Below are 20,718 nucleotides of genomic sequence, written 5' to 3'. Positions count from 1 at the left end.
GTCCAACTTCTAGATAGATTCATAGGGTTAACTTAAATATCTAACAAAAAAATTAAATATCCCAGGCTAAGACTAAATATCCTAGTCAATTTCCTAAGTTTTATTTTCTTCTTTAGATATTTTCTTTTAACTTTCAAACATACTACACAGTCCATTAAAAAACATTCAAGCAATACAGAGACATAATTGAGGTAAAAGTTAAGTCCTCTTTCACCAACCTCACCCTCTCTAATTTGCCTATCTACCTCCCTTCTCCAGAAGTACTATTACAGTTTAGCATATCTTCTTCCAGACCACATAGGTAGCTATGTCTAACACACAGGTATATACCATGTCTAGACACATACAGGGTTTTTTTCTTTAACATAAGGGCCCTTGATTTGTTGTTGTCATGTTGTTCAAAGATCTACTTCATTTTTGTAATACTTGCATACATTATGGATGTGACATAATTAACTATTTCCACATTAATAAAAATTTGAAGAAAGTTTTAGAATGAAAATAGAATATAAAGAGCTGATCTGTGTGCAAGATTAAACATGTATTTCAGAGCATCCCTATAAAACAGATGTCTATAAAAGAGTTAGAGATAGGTACTTTCATTAAATTAAAGTCCATTAAACTTTATGATATGAAGCAGACCGGGGATAGATTCTTTTAGAGTATGAACAAAAGTCTTTATTGTTTTACAGCATTTTTAATCTCTCTTTTAGGGTAACTGGTTTTGTATTCACTTTGGACCATGTGATGTCTTGACACTGGTCATGTGATATAGGCTGCGATAGGCACAAATCCCTGGGTAGCAACAAAAGAAGAAAGAGTAAAAAGAAAAAGCTGAGAAAAAGCTTGCAATTTGGAAAAAGGCCAATTGTACCCTGGTGAAGGCCTTTTTGATCAGTGAAATGACACATGTGTGCAATATTAATAGGTGCTGTTTTTATGATATTTTGTTTTCTGATTAAAGACTTAATTTTTGTGTTCATAACCTCAGTGGTTTCTAAAAATATACACATATTAAAACTTTGTTTTGAATTTAACCTAAACCTGTAATTCAGGCTTTCAGGCAATAATACTAGAAGCATCTAGCCTTCTCTTAAATTAGCATCATTTTCTTCAATGGAAGACTGCTTCCTTGAGAACAACAATATTGATGTGGTACTACTGTGTTATTTTCAGTTTAACTCATGCCTATGATTTCTAGATAAGAATAAAAGATGCACCTTCCCTAATTATTAGGAAGTGAGCAGAGTGTCATGTTTCAAAAGGGAATAAGCCAAACAATAACACATATTTAAAGATATATTATTCAGTGCTACCTAGATTATATAAATTAACTGAAAAACATATTTGAGATTAAATCATCACTAACTCCTTATCTGAGATAGTACACAATGATGGAAATCTATACTTAGCCTAGTAATAAAAAAATTAAATTTTCTTCTAATACATCATCATACTATTGTTTTTAGGGATTTGAAATTTTTTAAATTTAAAAAGCTTTTAAAAGCCAGTAAGTTGAACCATTACAAATTAATCCTGACTTTAATAACTGGTTAAAGACCCCTTTAGCTTTATAAGTAACAAAAAATATTAAAGCCTGTGATCACAGTGAGCTTTTCTCATTTCTCCTCCAACCATTTGTTATTTAATCCAATACTAGTAATCCAATTTGTCCATCAGACTTTTAAAGGGCAGAATGCAACTTCCTCAGCTTAGACACTTTTCAAAGTACAATATATTTTTCAAATGAATGCTGGATGTTTCATTTTTCCCAACTGTTCCTAGCTCTAATGCATGAGGAAAAAAAAGAACAAGATGAACATTGTTCATACTGATTAAGTAAGAGCTCATTAAAGAGCTGTCAGTGCGGTACTTTGAATATGCATGAAGCATATAATCAGATCTAGTACCGTCACTAGAGGAGAATACGGTAAGTACAAAGGATTGATTTAATTACTTAGAGTGGGCTGTGGTGGTAAAGCAGTCTTGTTAGTGCAAAAAGAAAAAGAGGTTGTATTCTGGCACTGTTAGAAAAAAGGCAGTTTTAGCTTCTGCCACAATACATAATCTCAGAATAAAGCACTTTACATTGTAGCTTAAAATGAAGATTGTCATTATTTTATAAAATGGCCATAAATCATTTTATCTTGTTTAAACTCACCAAGTTAATTATCTTGCTTTCAAAATTATCTTTAATTTGTAATCACAACTACATTTTTATCACCTTAGAGCCAAAGCTGAAATTTAAGTATTTTTTTCAGTTTCATGAACTGAAAAATTCAAGATCTATACTACTGAAGACCATTTTGAAACTTAAAAAATGACAAAATTCTATAGTTCAGTACACAGTTACTAAAATGTGAAAGCATGGCTGGGTTGTTATACTATATTTTAAAGCAGAGTGCCTCATATGTATTATAAATATACTATCAATAAAATATCACCTTAACCTTTTAAAGTATTGACTAATTAATACTGTCTCTGGTAATTTTTTTCTCCTTTATTTCCTTAAAGAATTCTGGTTTATATTCTGCCTCCTGGAATGTAACATCTTTCTGACATCACAATCTCTTATTGTCAGTTTTCTCTTTTTAATTATGATAGCCAGAGTATGATTTATAAAAATTACTAAATAATGAAGCATAATAATAGTAGGAAAAGTCACACGTAAATATGACTTCAAATAATTCTTCCTATCACATAGTTAACAAAACCTACTTAATACAAAGCAGAATAATACAGCACTACATGTAGTACAAATACTTAATAAAATGTTAGTTAACATCTACCTTTATATTCCATCTCCTCCCTCCCAAAATGATTAATTCCACTTAAAAATTCATTCCTTCACCCAGGAATGTGTATATAGTTCTCATTTGCTTTTTCAAAAGCAGCATTTTCAATGTAAATTTTAAAATGAACAAAAGGAAAATGATAGTAAAGCCTTAAAATTATGAATTATATTTATAAAACTGTCTACTAGTTAATCTTTCCTAATTAATCTTTCACCATAAGCTTATTATCTATTTAGATATATTTTCGGACAATGAATTCTTATATAAATGCAAAATAAGGAATGACACAATTTTAACTGAACAGAAGATTAATTCAACAGGAGAAAATGAAAACATAAAGATGAAGGTGCTGTTGAACATACATACAAATTCACGGTTTTCTACCATGAAAACATTAAAGAATGCTGAAATCTTGCCACAGCTCCATAGTGGAGATGGCTGACTAGTGATCACATGTGGCCCTTAAAGGACACAATGTAGCAAAGCCAAATCAAACATTAAAAACAAAAAAGTTGCCGTTACTAATTATCCCTGTTATGATTACCTGAGTATGATGACCTCTGAAAGATTTAATATATTACAATAGAGATACACATGAATGTGTCCAACTAACTGGTACCAGAGAAACATTTTAATAACAAAAAAGATAAAGTCTGGTAGATTTACTTAATGAATGAGAAAGATTAATTTACTGCAGTTATATAGGGACATGGACACATGAACTCCAAAGCCAATATTACTATAGGACTCCAGTGCCCTAGTTTAGAAAATATTTTAAACTTAGGAAACAGAGCTTTATTATGAAAACAAATTTTATTATGTAAGCAAACAGTTGATAAGTGTTTCTACAGTAAGAATATCCTCAAACAGCAATCAACATAAATGAAGAACCATAATCCTTATTGATGTCTTCAGCAGTAATTGTCTTAAAACAATTTGCTCAGCTTGATATATTTGTTATAGTATTAATAATATAAACTTTGGTGAAAATCCTGTCATTTGTTGAAGTAAAATAAAAACTAATTCATTCTCTCAAACACATCTTTCATTTGCTCATTTGATAAAATGAAGTGTGAGGAGAGATTCAGGGCAATCTCTCTCTACAGATAAATTTGACAGACGTCTATGCACCTACCTATGCAGGAGGAGGTATAGACAAGTTCACTGAATCTCTTCCATCATAGACTTATACAAAAGAAAAAGCTACTTCTAAAGTCCAGAAATTAATAACAATCTTCTTGTGCCAAGTTCTTGGTAGAGTCTGAATAGCCTTGCTATGCCAAAAATCAGTGCTCAATTTCTCAAAAGGTAAATTAAGCACACACTTAAGATAGTAAAAAAGATAAATTAAAAGCATGAAAATAATCATCATGGAAAAAGTCATAACTGATAAAATTGTATTTATTTACAGTTTAGTATTTTTAAAAAAATTACATGTGGGATGGAGTTGCTTCCATAACTTCAGTGCTAAGAGCCTTTAAAAGTCTTAGCATGACCCACATTTCAGATAAAGCATGACCATCTTGACTATCAACAAATATGCACTAGGCTAAATTCAAAACACTCCCCTGGTGGCCTAGATGGTAAAGACTCTGCCTGCAACGTGAGGAAATCTGCAATGCGGTTCAATCCCTGGGTTGGGAAGATCCCCTGGAGGAGGAAATGGCAACCCACTCCAGTACTGTCTGGAGAATTCCATGGACAGAGGAGCCTGGCAGGCTCAAGTCCACGAGGTTGCAAAGAATTGGACACAAATGACTGAGTGACTAACACTTTCACTTTCAAAACACTCAAAACAGAGCTCGGAAACTGTATTTATTTTTCAATGTGCATTTAACATATTCTGTAAAATCGGAAAAAAAACAGTGAGTCACTTTTATACACATCATTCAACCAAATAGACTACTGTCTACTTGGAGATCAACTGGGCATCCTCCAATAAGAGGAAAACTTAAACTGTGAGCCACACTTACAGGAAGATAGCTTCCCCTGCTATATCTCCCCTCTCTTGAAGCCCCACCTTTGTTTGGCCTGCACCTGGCAGTCTCTTTACTTCCTCCCTCTCCTAGAGCCTTCGTGCAGTCATTCATGGAAATGACTTAAAGAGTGGTCCTAGAAGTGACAGAGATATTAATGTTAAAGATGAGCATGAAGAGTTGAATAAAATTATTTCTGGAAAAGTGGAAGTGAAAGAAACAATACTTCAATTTTTTCATTAAAAAATTGTTTTTTAAATTTTTATCATTTGGCTGCACTGCTTGGCAACTGGGATCCCAGTTCCTCAATCAGGGATCAAACCTGCACCCCCTGCATTGGAAGTGCAGATTCTTAACCACTGGACCACCAGGGAAGTCCCAACATTATTTCTAGATGCATTCTAAGATATGATTTTAAATACATATGTAGGGTCTTCCTTGGTAGCTCAGCGGTAAAGAATCTGCCTGCCAATGCAGGAGACGCAAGTTCCACCCCTGATCCGGGAAGATCCCACATACTGCGGAGCAGCTAAGCCCAATGTGCCACAACTATTGAGCCTACGCTGTAGAGACTGGGAACCACAACTGAGCCCATGTGTCCCAGTTACTGAAGTGTGTGCACCGTAGAGCCCATGTTCCACAAAAAGAGGAACCACCACAATAAGAAACCCCTGCACCACAACTAGAGAGTAGCCTCTGCTTGCCGCAATAGAGAAGAGCTCACGCAGCAACAAAGACCCAGCACAGCCACAAATAAATAAATTATAAAAAATAAAGATATGCATATATAGATAAATGTTGTAAGAGATATTATTAAAGTTTTATATATTCAAGTAAGTCAAAATCTCTGGGGGAGACCTTCTCACTGGGAGGTTCATCTTTTTTAAGGTTATTTGGACATATAGTTTTTTATGGAGTGGTATGGGAACTCAATCCATGATTTAAGAACTTTATGGAAAAGCACTTGACTCATTAATAAAGATGAACTTTATTAATAAAGACTTCTTATAAATTGTAGACTACCTTTATGAATGTTTACATTAATCCTGAGAAACTCCCATGGATAAGAATATAAATTCTGGTAGGGCTAAGTATACTTTATAAATGTATACCATCTATAGTTTCTCTGGCTGGTTAGGTCTGTCATTCTGAATAAGATGCAAAGAAGATAAACATTGAGTTTGTATTCCAAGTGGCTTTTCTTCCAGTTCAGTTTAAAAAAAAAATGACTTGGAGTCCCTTGATCTTAGACTAATTAATCTCTCCAAACCTCAGTCTCCCTCTCTATAAGTATAATCACATTACTTACCTCATGGGTGATGGAGGAATTAAATGAGAAAATCCATGTGAAGTCCTTAGCACAGTGCCCAAGACTAAAAATGCTAGCTGTGATGACGATGAGGAAGAGGATGATAATGGCAAGGCAGCACTGAGCTGACAACTGGACATAGAAAGATGACCAAGGTATGGTCCCTGCCTTCAAAAGGGTAGATAGTCTAGTATGGAGACAGACACATAATCAGGGACAGCCGGAGTGAGGATGCATTTTTAAACATCTCCGTGGACACAAATTATATTTTAAACATTCATAAGTCATAAGAAAGTCCGTAGTTAGTATAATTAGTATGTCATTGGTCATAAGTGAGATAGGTGAAAAACGTGAGTGAATCAGTACAAACTCATCTCTGCAGCTGGAAAAACAAAAGTGAATGCCCTTTTGGGTCTGCAGTGTTACAGCTGCATACAAGATCGTCATAGCTATGGTGATAGAGTAATGTGGCTATGCTCCAGGTAATGACAGTCTAGTTATTTGTAATGGATTTTAGAGATTCAAGAACAAAGTAGATTATGAAATACTACTTAATAATCAAAAGTGAAAGAGGTTAAGTTTTAAGATTGAAAATTATAGCTTAATAGGATATACCTAAAAGTTTACTAGTTATTAAAATAAAGGACAAAATGACAATTTGAAGTACAAATTAATAAAAATTTAATAAAAGAAATCCCCTAACAAGAAAAACCAAATGTTTATAGAGCAAAAAAGCTTCAGAGACAGTAAGTTTTCATCATTTTTATAGGAAGATATTTTGATCTTAAAAACACAGCATTGTTAAATCAGCTTACAAAATTGGCAATATCAATAAAAAAGATGATTTACTAAATGCCAGGTAAGAATGAGATCTGATTCTGTTTAAAGTGTGGAAAATATATTCAATGTTTAAAATATAGAAGAACAAATCAGGTAGATATGCTCCAAATAGCTTCTAACAGAGTTTTTCTCAAGATGTATTATGCAGCCAATCAGCTACTCTTTTAGGTAACCCCATGTTGCTTAGTCCTGAAATGTCCTTAAAAAAATCATAGCAGGGTGTCATCAGAGCCTCCAGTTTCCAGTAAGGGATGATGAGTTCAACCTCTAATGCGATACATGCACAGTAACTTCTTCTCTACACCTTGTTTGATCATGCTTGGGTTCAGGTAACCAAGCAACACTGGGGTATATCCTTCCTTATGGACCTTCTTAAAAACCTTGATTCAGTGAGGGAGAGCTAAAGGGAATTAGGCCTATCCCCTCCTAGCCTACGTCCACATTTATTCTTTAAACAGAGATGCCTAATGAAAACAGGATACTGCAGAGCCATCCCCAGCAGTCTTTTAACCTGCACAAGGGTTCGACAATTACATGACACTTCAAATCAAATGTAACAAATGGTGTTTTTCAACACTAGACCAGGTGACTAGTTTGAGTTTCAGCATTATACTACCTCATCAAATGCCCTTCAGCCTTCCCAGTGAAGCCATTCTCTTCACAAAGACAGAGACACTTATGATAGACTTGTGTCCACAGCGCTGCTTCCTGAAGCCTTGGAAAGAAAATTGTCTCAAGGATGCTCTATGTCCTGTATCTCCCTCACCAGATGACTGACAACCAATAACCTTCTCATAGGCTGGGGATAATAATAATAATGATGATTATGATAATAGCATCAAATATTTAATAAGGTTATATTAATATAACTTACCTAAAGTAATAGAGCTAGTTAGTGGAAGAACTTAGGCCTCAAATCCAGGCAGTCTGTTTTGTGAACCACTGTTCTCAGCCACTCTACTTGACACTTGTAGGTAAACAGTCTAATCAGAATAGGCCTTTTATTTAGAATTCAGGCCAACCCTGACAAGTTTTCAGAATGACTCTGATATGCAAAGCAGAAAAAAAAACAAAACAAAACCCCCAAACAAAAAGCAAACCTTTAATTAAACCTCTGACAAACAAACAAGTTCACCCATTAGTAGAGGCTATTTTGTTTATTCTTCCTGTGACCTCAGAGCAGTCATCGAGGAGTGTCAAGGGGATTCAGCTTTTCTTCCTATGCAGATATGTCCATACGATCCCTGAATTATAGGTTGGTATATGAGGATCCCTGAATTATAGGTTAGTATATGAGAAATGCTGGGCTGGAAGAAGGACAAGCTGGAATCAAGATTGCTGGGAGAGATATCAATAACCTCAGACATGCAGATGACACCACCCTTATGGCAGAAAGTGAAGAGGAGCTAAAGAGATTCTCGATGAAAGTGAAAGAGGAGAGTGAAAAAGTTGGCTTAAAGCTCAACATTCAGAAAACTAAGATCATGGCATCTGGTCCCATCACTTCATGGGAAGTAGATGGGGAAACAGTGGAAGCAGTGTCAGACTTCATTTTTTTGGGCTCCAAAATCACTGCAGATGGTGACTGCAGCCATGAAATTAAAAGACACTTACTCCTTGGAAGGAAAGTTATGACCAACCTAGATAGCATATTAAAAAACAGAAACATTACTTTGCCAACAAAGGTCTGTCTAAGTCAAGGCTATAGTTTTTCCAGTGGTCATGTATGGATGCGAGAGTTGGACTGTGAAGAAAGCTGAGTGCCGGAGAATTGATGCTTTTGAACTGTGGTGTTGGAGAAGATTCTTGAGAGTCCCTTGGACTGCAAGGAGATCCAACCAGTCCATTCTAAAGGAGATCAGTCCTGGGTGTTCATTGAAAGGACTGATGCTAAAGCTGAGACTCCAGTACTTTGGCCACCTCATGCGAAGAGTTGACTTACTGGAAAAGACTCTGATGCTGGGAGGGATTGGGGGTAGGAGGAGAAGGGGACGACAGAGGATGAGATGGCTGGATGGCATCACCGACTCAATGGACATGAGTTTGAGTAAACTCCGGGAGTTGGTGATGGACAGGGAGGCCTGGTGTGCTGGGATTCATGGGGTCACAAAGAGTCAGACACGGCTGAGCGACTGAACTGAACTGAACTGAACGGATATGATGTCTTCAAGAAACAGGGGCTCCCAGGGATAGACCCATGTACCTTCTTGGGCAACTACAAACTACTCTGATTTCATCTGAGCCTTTGAGACATCCTTCAGTGAAAATGGACAGACAAGAATACTCTGCCTACCACTAGATTATCAGGATGTATTCAAGTTCCACCTCTGCTCTTTAAGAGCTGTGGAAATTTAGGTAAATTACTTAAGATCCCTATGCCTAGTTTCTTCATTTGTAAAGCGGAGATAATAAACCTACTTCATAGGATTTTGTTAAGATTAAGTGAGTTAATAAATATAAAGTACTTACAATAGTGCCTGGCCTACAATAAATGCTATATATAGTAGTATAATGGTGGTTGCTATACTCTCTATCTCCACACACACCCACCCACACACACACCCACCCACCAGTAGGGATTCACATTCTTCAGGCTTCAGGATCTTCTCTATCTGACATACCTATGATTATTGGCTGGAGTAAGGCATGGTGATTGTTCCTGGCAGAGTCTCCCAGTTTTCCTGACTGCCTGTGTAATCAGATAGGCCTACTCACAGATGAAAACATACTGGGGAAATTGGTGCAAGTCTTAAGATGTTCCATTGAACATGACATGTCTAATGTCTTTAGTAATCTATTCTACTGGACCAATTAACCAAACTGCATCCTATCATCAGTCCATATTTTTTCATTCCCCTTAAGTATGGAAGCCTAGCAACTATCCATTATTCATTTTTCTTTTCTTAAAAGAGCTACTCAAATGCAAATTCTCCAGGAAACAGTCCCCTTTCCAAGGTTACACATGCTCTGTTAAGTCTATCCCCAAAGTTCTCTTGCTAATAGCAGTTCCTTCAGTCAGAAATTTAGAAAAAATAAAAATCTAACATGTGACTCAGAATCTCTAGACTTACCAAAGATAAAATTATTTTCAGATTTCTCAACTTAATTTTAAGGACATGTTCAACTTACCCTTTATCATGATACACATTTAAAAATATCCTTCATTTATTTTTGGGCTGTGCCATGTGGCTTGTGGGATTTTAGCTCTCCAACCAGGGATTGAACCTGGGCCCTCAGCAGTGAGAGCACAGAGTCCTAACCACTGGTCTGCCAGGGAATTCCCTAGATACCCATCAGACTGAAGAACATCATGTTCCCCAATACTCCCTCTCAGATTCTGGCATAAATCATATGAGCCAAGCTCTAGCAGCCACTTGTATGTCCTTCTGTTGTTTTGTATATCCTCTCTCTTTGCTTCAAAGCTGTGCTGTGTGCTTAGTTGCTCAGTTGTGTCCGACTCTTTGCGACCCCGTGGACTGTAGCCCTCGAGGCTCCTCTGTCCATGGGGATTTCCAGGCAAGAATACTGAAGTGGGTTGCCATGACCTCCACCATGGGATCCTTCCAACCCAGGGATTGAACCCACATGTCCTGCACTGCACGTGGATTCTTTACTGTCTGAGCCATCAGGGAAGCCCAAGAATAGTGAAGTGGGTAGCCTATCCCTTCTCCAGGGGATTTTCTCAACCTAGGAATTGAACAGGGGTCTCCTGCATTGCAGGTGGGTTCTTTACCAGCTGAGCTACCAGAGAAGCTATAGCACATTTAAAAAAGGTCAGACCAATCACATCGAAAACACAATCTACATTCCCACCCAAAATCATGGTCAATTCCAAATCTATTTAGCTCTTATGATGTGCCTGTTAATATTATATATTTCAAAATTTAGCAAAACTGCTACTTAGTCTACATTGACAATTTTGCAATGTTCAATATAATTTCCTTTAAACTTTTACTTAGATTCAAAATAAGCAGTATTTTAAAAACAAATAGTATTAAAAGTTTTAAATTTTGGGCTCTCTTTCATTTTATCCTCATGAGAAATTAAAATTTTTATGACTATTTTGATTATTTATGTGGTAGGTTATTCTTACCTCCTATATAAAAAACTATTTCTATTTTTTTAAATCAATGAAATTTAGAAAAAACTTACTTTTTAATTAAAAAGTATCAGCATAAGTAATGTCCTTGACTTACATTTTTAACTTTCCTTGAAGAACTAGAGTCTTTGAGAGCATAACAAATACAGTGATGACCAAGGCCAGCTCAGAAGTGTCTAATGGAGGGTAATATGCTGGTGGGGAAGAAATGTTGGCACTTTACTCAGTTCCTAGCTTTGGCCACCAAGTGGTGCTATTAATTCAGAGTGAATAAGCACTGGGGGAGTGGGGTTGGGTGACTTTGGGTGGGTAAAGTATATAACCAGTCAGTAAATGCAGAGGACACTCACAAGTTGGATCTTCATAACTCTGTGTGCTGTGAATTCACATTATCATCTCCCACTGAATGTCATCAGCATAAAAACAAAGGGGAAAACTAATTCATATACTCTTATTTTGATAGTAATATCTATTATCCTCTGTCAGAAAAATAACTGTTTATATATACATATGTGTACCAAACTTTATCCTTTCAGGTTATGAAGCTATAAAAAGAACTACAATTTTGGTTAATCTTCCTCTTCCTACAACATTCATCCAAATCCCCCTGCATTAAAACAAAAACAGAAAACCTTTACAGAAAAAAAAAAAAAACTATTCAGCAATAAGCATTACAAATTAATCAGTAATATGAAGCATTTCAAAATATCTAATTTAATTTTTAAAACATGTATCAGCTCAATGGTTTTTCCTTAATTTCTATTATAAGCTTTTCCTGAGGAAATACTTCCTCTGAGTGGATGAATGCCTTTTACATTCCAGCTTAGAAGTGACATGTGGGAACAGGGAACAGATGCAATGACTATATGTTTAGTTTTCTTATGTGATGTACCTAGAGGCCTATGAAGAATGTTAAAAGCATAACTAAAAGCTAAAAAAAAAAATAATAATAATAATTTACAATCCACTAGAAGAACTGGAAATGTCTCTACTATGGAATGAACAATGATTTGAAAGCAGAACTCTGGGAAGTCTGCACAACAATAAAAGTTATGTTGACTGCTATTCAATTAGATATTTCTGTCTCAAAGATGAGGAGACTTAATAAGAAACAGTATATATCTAGTTGTCTCTGGACATGAACATCTGTATTTTTTGAGAAAAATGTTTCCACCTGGAAAGGTGAGAAGAATGGTGTTGGAGCCGAGCTTATATCCTTCAATAAACTACCTTGATTTTGACTCTGGAGTGGGGAGGCAATTCACATATGCTTACCCATTTCTGATGTCATTCTTTGTTGAATCAAATTATGAAATTTTGGTTAAACTTCTTAGGATAGCATCAAGATGAAACAGGAAAGCTGAACACGCATTTACAAAGTTGGTTCTTACATGGATGTCCTAAAACAAATTTCTCAAATATAACACTTAAGTTGTTTATTTCTGTATGTACTTCACAAAACTATATAACTAGTATATCAATTCAGTGAAATTTATATGGGTTGGGGGAATAGCAAAATTCCTAAGGCTCTCTCCTATTTATTTAGTTGTGAGAATGTTCACAGAAACTTCATCAGTTAATTTTTATATATAAGACAAAGATTAAAAACAACAACAACAACAAGAAAAAACCCAACAACTTTCCATTCTTATGCCAAACTGCCAAACCAGTTCTTCAGGCATTTCTTGGGAGAAAGAACATGCACATGCATGCATAAGTGTGTGTTTTGAGGAAGAAAAGAGTTATAATAGAATGAGGGACAAGCATATTACTTAAAAGCAACAGAAAATTTTAAAGTAAAGGTAGAAACAATAATAAATAACAAAACCATGAGTGATGGCAGCAGCTACTTTCATACTGAGTGCTAACCCTCTGACAGGCTCTGTGCTAAAAAAATAAGGACTCTTATGTAAATTTTATCTACATCTGTAGTAATATATTTTAGACTCCAATAACCTTCTAAAATAGGTTTCATTGGTCTTTAAAAGAAAAAAATAACAGAAGAAATATGGACTCAGAGAGGATAAGTAACTTGTCCAACACCACCCAGATTCTAGCTGGCATCTTGCTGGTTTTCATGTCTGTGGCTCTGAAATCCCTATGTTGTTGCGTTACTTCCTTTAGCACTTGTAACACTGTGAGCTTAGCACATCTTAGCCCCTTGTTTCTTAAAATGTGCTCTGCAGATCACCTGTATTAGAATTCCTGGAATATGGGCTCACCACAGATTGATCCCCTGAATCAGAATTGGTTAGGCAGGGCCTGGGCTCTGTAGTTTACACAAACTCCTCAGGTGTTTTTCTAAATGCAGATAAAAGTTTGAGAACCACTGTCTTAGTCCTTTCAAAAATAAGGCACTGATCCTTTTTTTTTTTTTAAAGAAATGATGATATTCCATGTATAAGATGTTATTTTAGCATTGGCATGACATTACACAAATTTAATTTCACATTCAGAAAAAAAACATGCTGCTGCCAAATCAGTTCAAATGCCTAAATTTTGTTTCATAGATAGTTGCTGAGAAAAACACATTTTCCTGGAATTTCTACTTTTTAAGTGTTAAAAAATTTTATTGCAGTCTAGAATAAGGATGTACCTCACTTTAGGCAATAGACATGTTCCAAATTGAAAATTATGGTGATGTGATACTTCTTTAGGTTCAAAAATTATATTTTATATTTCCAATTCAAAATTTCTAGTAGTGGAAAATACTTTCTAAATATCACTAGCAGATATTATATACATTTGTTCCTCTCGATAAATGAACAAACATGAGTCAGCAGATAAAAAAGTCACCTTCAGACTGTATATATATATAGTAAAAAGCTGGGATATATAGTGTGTGCCAAGGAGAAAAGAAACAAATGTTAGAAATGAGAACCTTAGGGGGTTCTTAACATTCTGAATTGAGATTCCTTTCTAGAAATCCTAGGATCCAGTATCTATTGCATGCACTAGAATGATTCAACCACAGGTGCGTGCTACTACTTCTAAATATAATTTATATAGTTTCCTTCTTTAAATAATACAAATAATGAAAGCAGATAGAACCAGATATTAAAGATGTTTGGATTAGTTGAACAAATTGTAAAAGAATTCTGAAAGTACAACTGTTTTAATTTTTCTTGTAACTACATAAGGAAAAAAACTGTAGAAAGAAAAGTGTTTAGGAATATTACCAATTTTTAAAATGGAAGATATAGAAAAGTAAAGGGCAAAAGCAAGGTAAGCACCTTAAAACGTAAACTTTCATTTGAAAGCAAACTTTACTATTTTCTTTACACTGTATTTTATTCATGATCCATCTTTTTCAATAATCAAAGGAATATTCCAGTACATGTAATACATAATAATAAATAAAATGCATAAATGTGCAAAAATTATAAATATTTCATTTAGTGTTTGATGGTAATATTCTTAAAATATTTGTGCTTTTCATCTTTTGGTATTTTTTATTTCAAAGGAGACTTTGACAAACTTAGGTATTAAAGGAATCATATAAATAATAGCTGACATTTATTGAACTCTGTATATGTACCAGGCACTGTAAAAATGATTGATATAAGGTATCTAATTTAATTCTCACAATCCTCTTGGGCTGCCACACCATATCAACTTTGGCTCGGTGTGAGAAAATTTGAACTAATTATATTCACTTCACTAACCAGGGTTAAGCTTTTATACTCAATGTATAGTGCCTGAGGTATAATAAGGCTCAAAAAAAAAATTTGTTGAATGAATGAATGAAAATCACAAGACATAAAGGATTACAAATTTCACCCTTTATGGGAATTAAAATTAGGTTCTTTCCTCCAATTTTTATTTTTCAAGCTGTATTAAAGCCTCATTCTATTAAAGTGGGAACTGAAGTTCATAGTTATGAAGCTGGGTTAGTGAGCAGGAATGAATGCAGCACAGTAGAATGGGATTCTGGCTATCCTTCTCCCTGTCAGGGTCCCAACTCACCACTGGTGGGGTTGAGCCTAATGTTTTCAGGTGAAGGTATGCTGAGGACTAAGAATAGAAGAAAAGCCTCTCCTGTAGTTATGATACAGTAATGGAGGACAGATGGGCTTTGGTACCTAATGGACAGAAGCACTGGAGAGAAGGTTCACATGGAGACTTTGGGGAACTGGGCCCTGGCTCACTGTTCTTCCACCTGGCTATGACTCTGCTAATCAAGGATGTGACAGAATCAATTGTTTGACACGGTTTTTAATGCCTTTAATTTTTCTGAATGTTGGATTAGAAAATAATCGCAAGAAACTATTATTTCTTGCAATTAGAAAGTGATTTTATATTATTTCGCATTCTTGGAGTAACTAAAATCTTGACACAGCTAAAAACACACAGACACACAAAACAGACACCACATTTACCAAAAGTATGTTAACATTTTACTTCCAAAAAGGAATGGATTCTATCAACTCTTAAGAGTCTTATCAAAGGATGTGGCTCATTGCCTTCAGAAATTGTGTTAAACAGTCACTTTGTAGAAAATTTTAAGACATAAAATGTTAATTTTTTTTACTGGCTTCTTGATTACAACACAAATTTAATGCCCTAGGAATTTTCATGTATATTTTATCAAGGAACAATAAGTCTATACTATCTTGGAACTTTAGAGATCATTTTATTTACTTTATAGCACCAAATTCACTTAATTTGTTTTTACTTATGAAAGTTCCTTTGCAGAGAAATCATATAATCTTGTCTATTTCATGTTTATGTCTATAGAAATCAAATGGAAACACTCTAATAAAATAAAAACTTCATTTTCTATTTCACCATGGTATGTAATATAGTAAAAAATTTCTTCAATGAGAAATCTACAGTTGTTAATTTTTTAAAAGTTTTGCAAGTAAAATGCCAAAATAGATACCTCACTTAATTTAATGTCTATTTTTAATGACATGGCCTCTTTTCTCATTATAACTTATACGAAAATAGATATATTACACTATTAAAAAACTATTTCTACATAATGGAGACATTTTATTACATGAATACTATCTCCCATCCATACTTGTAAGAAGCACAGAAATATCATACTAGATGATAGAGGACATATAAATAGATATTAAAAAAACTTCTAAAATTTCCATTGTAATTAGAAGATAGTTTCTATTTCTTGCCAACTTTATCAACTATGACTGTTCAGGTTATTTCTATTACCATAGGGTTCCCTTCTTTCATTTTGCTGTGTGAAAAAATTATAATGTCTTAAGCCATATGAACAAAATTCAGTATACAAAACTATAATTTTTCAGGATAAGAGAAAAATTTAAAGAATAGTGTATAGAAATATCAGAAATACATGTGTTAAACATTGAGAAACATTGCCAAAACATTTCTCCACACAAAACCTGAAAAGTGTTACTATATTATACCTCCCTCCTTCCTCTCCTGATTATTAATGAGTTGTGCAGAATCAGTTTAACTCTAAATTCAGATATCTTTACATATAAAAATATACCCAGTTTCGGTTTTCATTTCCCTTTCTAGATATGGGTATGGTAAGGGATGGAGTTGACTATTCCCAATCTCCTAGTAAATGTACAGTGACTGCTAGAGAAAAGAGATAGAGCTAGTAAAAAGTATGTTCCTTACAAATACATAATTTATTATAAAATAGGTTTTTTTTAATCAAAGAAGACATTTTTTACAGTATTCACTGAGGCAATCTTAACTTTATGTTGTTTTCTGTACTCTAGGCCATGAAAACTACATCATCTGCCACTTTCTAAATCACAGAATCAAATGGTCTACATAGACCCTGTTTTAATGTTAATGAATTTATAGACATAAATAGCTAGCAACAAGGCTAGAGTGAAAAGCAGAACACTTCAAGCATTTAATACAGCTAAAGGGGCAGATTAGAGATCAATAACAAAATCACCTGGTAAAAAAGGAAAAAGGTGTTGCATTGAAAGGCTTTTTGCTTTACATGTGAAACAATACTGAGAAACCTGTATTTTAGCACTTGTACTCAACAGGCACTCCAAACTATGCAACGATGAGAACAGAAACCCATCCTTTCTAATAATCTTGTGACAAAAGCTAAAAGACATCATCCTATTAACTAGTGATCTCAACTGCTAATGCGGAGTACTTCCTGGTGCCTTTTATGTAGAATGCTGCTATTAAAAAAACACTAAACATTCACTGTGAACAACACAGAATCATTCATCTTTTATCAGCATCTCTTGTTAGAAGAGTATGAGTGGGGCTGAAGGTGTCATTGATATTATGGAGTGGAAATTAATCAGAAATTTTTCTCATATTTTCCACATCTCACTAATTTACTTTTGTACAAATTTCCTCCTGTTAAAAAGTTCATACCCAACCCCCTGTTGTACTCTTTTAAGTTAAGAATATTCAACGAGCGCGTCCACTGAAAAGCACCAGGTCCTAACACAAAAAGCATTCGAAATTCTCATTTAGTTGTCTTTATTTTGCTAGCGCCATGTGGTCCTTGAAGATGTAGAAAACACGGGAAGCCGAGTAAAGATCAGAGCAAGCTCATTAGCATTCTGACAAAATTGGAGTGGTGGAGATGTATAGTTTGCCTAGTTTGTCGTTTTGAAAGCTACCGGTGGTAAGCTTTCTATTTCATTGTGCTTTTGTCTTTTGGGGGGGTTTCAAAGCAGCAGGGTATTTGTTAGCCCTAGGTTTGTACAATGCATTGTGGGAACCTTTCCTGCACATTGAACCCTATATAGTATCATTCCAGTTTGAGTCAAAAAGTTTTTTTTCACCATTTATTAGAAAGGACATGTGTGTAAATCTTAGTGCACCCCTCAATACATTTAGCACAGCTTTGTCTTTCTCTTTTGCCTGAATCATAAAGTCCATAAACAGTCAGAAAAAGAATCTGAATGACATAATTTTCAGTCTTTCAAAAATGTCATTCATTTCAGACCACAACATTAAAACATTAATTTCTTTTCTGCTCTTTGTCATAAACAGTTAACAAGCAACATACAGGATTGATAAAAGTGAGTTAAAATTCAAAAGCTTACAGCTTACTATAATAGACCTTAGTTATATTTTTGAAAATAAAGGAAAACAAGTAGTTTGTGTTTTAGAATTTATATAAATAAAGACTACCTCTTAGAAGACTTAAATAAGTTATTACCCTAGTCATTTTATTTTCTTCATCGTCTTCTTTTTCTTTTCCTTTTTTTTTTTTTTTAAACATAAGGCTCACTTTGAAGAGCTAAATGGGCTACATTAATGCTACTATTCAACATGAATGTTTCCAAGTTGCAATGAAATGGATAAAGGTCTTTGGGGATGAATTTATCTGCTAAATCCTTGTGTTGCCCTCCTATCTTGGATGATGACCCAAAAGAATGTCAACAGCTCATTTTCCCAGAGAGCTGGAAGGATTCCCTATGTAAGCATAATCTGCACATTCTCAAAGAACCATTTCAAACATTATATTTCACAAGCGGTTTTAAGTGATTTTCCTCTCATCTCTAGTATCCTAACAGTACTTTGGACATCAATGTCTCTGAAATGAGGACCAAACAAAGTTTACACATGAAGTCTACTTATGGCATAGAAATTTTTAGATTTATTTTCAATATACATTTTAGAAACAGTCATCTTGTAACAATAATATATTTATGGCATTAAGTGAGCTAAATGTCTAAACTGAAGATTAGTAACCAATTTTTTTCTATGGTAAAAAATGTGCTTGTTTATTATTGTCATTTTGCTTAGAATCAAACCTTATTTATGAGAAGTATTCATAGTTTTTCTTTATTTCTAATTACTAAAAACCCAGGGGAAGCTAAAGAGCAATGCTGTATGCAATACAGTATATGAGTAATCTGATAAAAGTAGTACATATTAAGAGTATGGATCATTTCTATATGAAGCCTCTGACAGGAGCATTTCATTATATTCCATTTACAGTAAGAAACTGCTAGACTATGTGATATGTTGTTGTGGGGGGTAGATTTTATATGTTAACTATTCATCTTATATTACAGAGCATGTAGTTAAAATGATACAACTTTTTCTTCATTTCTCATTTAAGCTCTAATTTTCACTCCTTTAGGTTTTTTTTAGGCATTCTACAATTTAAAAGTCATTCTTAAAATAAACAAAAACAGAAAAAAATTACATATAATTTTGTGATTATAGTGTGAACCTATTTACATATATATTATTATAACATGAAACTTGAGTAACTTCTAGTTTAATATTTAAATGAATCCCAACATTAAGCTGTTCTACTGGTAGCTTTAAAACTGTTCAAAAATGAATGTTACTACAGTAAAAATGACTGAATTAGTTCTATACTTTGCAATATGAATATAGCTGCAAAAATTATTAATATTTATCTACTTCACTGAATTCTTCTACCAAACTTTCTTGAATAAAATCATTTGGACTAGCTATATCAAATTAGAGAGCAGTCAGGAGTATCTAAGTCCTGCTTTAAAACAAATACCTTAACAATTACTTAGCCATATGGAAAATAGGGTATGTTTCTCCTGAAACTATTTTGAAAATATATATTCTATCTTGAATTTAGACTTCATTAGAAACCATTTCTGACCTGTAATACCAAGATTGCTGAAATACCACCTTTTAAACAACCATGAAAAAAACGTAAAAAAGCTGAGCTCTTTAAAGCTGCCAGTGAATGATTTTCTGACTTTTAAAGCATATTACGTTTGCATTTATAACATTTTCAAAAAAATGAAGTGGAGTTAGGGCATTATGAATAAACAAATGCAGCTGTATAGTTAGATTCAGATACGCACACGCTAGCATAGCTTTTTTTACATTATGACAAATTTGAAGCTTCTTCACAAGTGTTCACATTGTACTTGTGTTTGGGTTCCTAAGATTTAAAGGCCAGATGCTTTTCACAAATGACTAACAATTGTAGTTAGAATAAATTAATGATTGATTTTTTTAAACCTTTGATGGAATTAAGCATACTTCTTTTCTCAGTGTGCCTATGTGAATGTTTGCCCGTTAAACTTTTTTTTTTTTTTTTGACAAGTGAGGCCACCCTGCAGAAAACAACTGATGCAAAACCCAGGAGTAATCCCTCTGTTTAGTTCAACACTATGGTTAGCCTTAACACCACCTCTATTATCCAATGGATTTAGAGAAACTTTCATTTCAATTCTGTTGCCCTCTTTAAGGAAACCTAGACTTACTCCTATGTAAATACATTTGCATACTTGTACAATGAAATGTTCTAGAATTTTTGTTACTCTACCAAGCTAAATAAGGGCTGTGTACATATGTAGTTTGAAAGATAAGTAAAAAGAATCAAGATAGAATCCTTACTAAGGATTTTAAAGCACACTGCAATAAACCTATAATGTCCATGGCCCAAGAATAATGCAGTTATTTCCAATATTACTTTATAATATGTAGTTATCTATTTAAAAAAACTTAAAGCCACTGGAACCTAAGAAATGTATTTTAGTATCACAAAATCAGTGTCACTTTACTACATTAAAATGTGCTAATTTTTACTAATAGGAATCTTTAAAAATATGTATTTTTACTATAGCGAATATTTTACATCCTCTAGCATTCAGAGTCTAAACTACAAAAGGTTTACTCTACATGAGCTAAGTAAGTAGAATATGACTTTTTAGGTTATTTAAGAGATTCATATTAAGGATTAATTTAAACTGCGTACATATTATGGAAATCTACATT

The 20,718-nt window shown here is 34.1% G+C and overlaps 1 protein-coding gene across 9 annotated transcripts in view; it reads right to left on the bottom strand.

Annotated features, from left to right (window-relative positions):
• The window catches only part of EHBP1 (EH domain binding protein 1), a 386,656-nt gene that overhangs the window by 9,253 nt on the left and 356,685 nt on the right, over window positions 1–20,718 (bottom strand). The window lies entirely within an intron of this gene.

The sequence above is a fragment of the Bos javanicus genome, chromosome 11 (genome assembly GCF_032452875.1).
Source record: "Bos javanicus breed banteng chromosome 11, ARS-OSU_banteng_1.0, whole genome shotgun sequence".
In the NCBI taxonomy this organism is placed as follows: Eukaryota; Metazoa; Chordata; class Mammalia; order Artiodactyla; family Bovidae; genus Bos; species Bos javanicus.
The sequence above is the reverse complement of the archived record's forward strand: the minus strand, read 5'-3'. Positions and strand labels throughout refer to the sequence as shown.